The sequence below is a fragment of the Oxyura jamaicensis genome, assembly GCF_011077185.1.
Source record: "Oxyura jamaicensis isolate SHBP4307 breed ruddy duck chromosome 1 unlocalized genomic scaffold, BPBGC_Ojam_1.0 oxy1_random_OJ12037, whole genome shotgun sequence".
Lineage (NCBI taxonomy): Eukaryota > Metazoa > Chordata > Aves > Anseriformes > Anatidae > Oxyura > Oxyura jamaicensis.
Genome location: NW_023302785.1, coordinates 1 through 3,449, shown reverse-complemented (window position 1 = coordinate 3,449; position 3,449 = coordinate 1). Strand labels below are relative to the sequence as shown.

At 47.8% G+C, this 3,449-nt stretch overlaps 1 long non-coding RNA gene across 1 annotated transcript; it reads right to left on the bottom strand.

Moving 5' to 3' along the window:
- Window positions 1-1,085: 1,085 nt before the first annotated feature.
- LOC118156805 lies at window positions 1,086-3,000 on the bottom strand. The gene is made up of 3 exons (XR_004746451.1): window positions 2,978-3,000; window positions 1,639-1,716; window positions 1,086-1,161 (listed from the first exon to the last, which is right to left on the bottom strand). It is a non-coding gene; the product is annotated as an uncharacterized LOC118156805 (long non-coding RNA).
- Window positions 3,001-3,449: the final 449 nt, after the last annotated feature.

The window sequence follows — 3,449 nt, the reverse complement described above, 5'->3', positions numbered from 1 at the left end:
AGCCGCCTCGCTCCGTCACGGGCAGCCCCGCCAGCCGCTGTGGGAACCAGGTCACCGAAGCCGAGCGGGTCAGGGCCGCCAGCCACGTCTGCACAGCACAGCCCCGAGCAACGAGCGGACTGCACGCAGCTCCCTGCGGACTGACTGCACGGGGCTTTGCCATAGCCCAGACTTCACCCCCTTGCTTTACTGTAAGAGGTCAAAAGAAAATCCAGCCTTCCCACGTATCTAACGACACCACACGGGCAATGTAGGACCTTCGGTCTGGCCTGCCACCCTCAAACCCTGTGCTACCTGCTATGTACCTGCTATATTGCTCACTGCTTTAAATAACAGGCTGCACACATGCTGCCACCCTCCCCATGTATACTGCTGTTCCCATCCCCTTCGCTGACAATTTTCAGCCATTCGTTGCCACCCACACCCCTCTCGATTAATAACAGCACAACTCCTCTAGAACTGCCACCCCCAATCTGAACGTCTATCCCACCTTTTACAGCTTCGCACAATCAACTAGTTACTCCATGCTCAGCTTCACAAAAGAGTTCCCACTGCTATTCCCGCTCTGTCCAACTGACCTCCTGCTGCTCCCTCATGGCCTACTTATTCCAAGTTACAAACAACCTGCTCCCGTTCACTCCCTCATACCAGTGACCTGACCTCTCTGCTCAGCCAACTTTATACCATTCCACCTCATGCGCTTACTCACGCAGTAAATTTGCTCCATTTCCCCAGTCACCGTTTCAAAATCTGTTACTTGTGCAGTGACGGTGAAACAACCAACTTTTATGCACCAGCTATCCCAAAGCAGCTACCATTCCTGCCATTCCTCAGCCTCAAAAAGACAGGCTCTCTCCCTTATTCACAGGATACGTCTTCTGCTGTATCAAGCAAATACCACACCGCTCATACTTCATGCTTTGACAAGGAGAATCACTACAGAATATGTTTCACACGTGCAGAAACCATACAACTGAAACATCACGCATCTCTGCCCTCTTCAGACTTTTGACCTTCACAGGTCAGGGAGGGTGGAAAAAGCTAGCAGGGCTGTTTGGTTTTACCTGGCTGTCATTTTGCTGTTCGCAGTTTGTGGCAAGCTGAGGTGTAAGATGATCTTCAGGTCTCTCCTATACACTGCCATAGAAATGGACCTCAAACCTGGCAAAACAAACAAACAAAGCAAGCCAGCAGTTTTTACATACTTATTCTCATCATTATTAAAACATGCGTTAAAGTATTAAAGAGTATTAACAAAAAAACGCTCCTCCTCCACATTGGACAATTTGCCTCTACTGTAAAAGACAAAACTTGTTAATGCTTCAATCTCCAAACTAAAAATGTAAGACTATTAAATTTGGGCCCTAGACAGCAACCAGTAGGGTCAATACTACCTTAACCAGTACTAATTTACATAGAGATTTAGGTTGACTCCTCTCATGTAGGTATCTGTACAACCTCAGTTACTAAGTAGTTCCTGTTGATTTAAGTGAGACTATTAATTGAAATTAATAAAATTCTGGACCTAAGTTTTCGAGTTTTATTAGTATGCAGTTCACTATTTCATTTCTATAATTTAGACATTAAATTTTTGCATGCATGTATCACATACTTGACAGTTCCTAGAAACGTTTTTACCTTGTTTTGATTATACATGTGCAGTCTTTAGACTTTCATTGTTCTTCATACTGCACATATTCCCAAATACAGCGAACCCTAGTAAGAAAACATCAGAATATGAAAAATGTAGCATTTCATTATTTAAAATAGGAGCAACCGTTTGTGTATTTTTTCAGATTCCTGGCAGAATTCTTGGTAGGGATTAAATCATTTCTAAAGATTGCTGCAAACATGACAAAAGCTGTTTCTGTAATTTTATATCGCACTGCATTATTGTGTAAGTATATAGCTAAGTAACTATAGAGTCTAGTATTTTCAGCTCATTTTCATGCCTGATGTCGAGGCAACTACATTCAAGTACTACATCGCGTTCTCACTATAATTTGTGTATCTGTCATAAGCATATATTGTTTTTCTCAAAAGCAAGATATTTACAATTCTTATGTAAAACGTCATGTGGCCTGCTGAAAGACTGGAAATGAAAATGTATTTTATTTTTGTGCAGAATTACTGGGTTGCAAGACATAATACGTTTTGTCACTGGCAACATCATTACTGTACGGTTTCTTACCACATTCTTGTGTTCTTTCCTTCAAAACAAGAATGCTGGCAATGTATTTGCTATTGGTATACAGAGCAGAAGTCACTCCTAGATCTTGTATCAGGAAAGTACGGAAATAGTATTTGTGAAAGTGGGAGGTTACGTGCGTTGTTAAACCAGGCATACCAGTTTTGTACACATTTCCATCATCACGTTTCAATCACACGTGTGCTATGTGCTCGAGACCTATTGTTTTCACCCAAGCAGTTAGGCAGGCAACATCTGGGAAAGTCCACATTTTCCAGTAAGCAAAACCACTGCTGATGAATGTGGATGTATTTGACAGTGGTTATTGAGAAACCAGTTGCTCTGATCACTGAAGAAATCCTATTACAGTAGCAATTTCCCCTAGGCCTATAAGAAGTTCCCATGGAGAAGTCAATTCAATTCCCCACGGGGGCGGGTTGTGAATTTGGCATTTAGTATCTGTTAAGTCTCTAAAATGGCTGTCAGCACTAATCAGGGACTTTATTCAATTTTTAACACGTTTATGTTAACATATTATGTTGCTGAACACAGCAAGCATTTGGTGGGGGTTTGGGGCTATTTAGTGTAAAAAAAGCTCATGTTTTGGGGCAGGGTCATATTTCTGTCTGTTCTCTACAGCACTCTGCCTCCAGAAGCCAGTGACAAGGGAAAGGCTGACGTTCAAAATCGCATTAGGCTGACGGCCAGCGGAGATTACCAACATATGCACAGTGACATTTTGCCGTTAAAGCCGCTAAGCTGATCGGCCGTCGAACTGGGTGCGCTCACCTGCGGCGTGGCTCTCAGGCGGGGCAGGTAACCCACCTTCCTGTTGCCTCGCGCCCCCACCGTCCCCCGCACACCTCCACGTCCAAGCCGCTAGGCGCGCAGTGACACACGTTCACGTCTTCACCCCCCCCGTATCGCGCGGCGATCCCCACAGCGGCCGTTAGGGCGGCCGTTAGGGCGGCCGTTACCTCAGCGCTCCACGCGCCGCCACCCCCCGCCCGCCCCAGCCCGCGACCGTTACCCGGCGGCGGGCGGGAGGCGCACGCGCGCCGCTCCCTCCCTCCTTCCCTCCCCGCGCATGCGCGAAGCCCTCAGCGCCCAGGCGGCGCTGCCGCACGCGGGGCCGGGTTGCATCACCCGGCGGCAGGGCGGCGGGGGCCTTCCCGGGGCTGCCCGGCGCCGCGCCTGAGCCGCTCCCTCCCCGCCGCGGGCCCGCCGGGAGCCCCGCTGGGCCCACTGCGGGGCGGCCCCG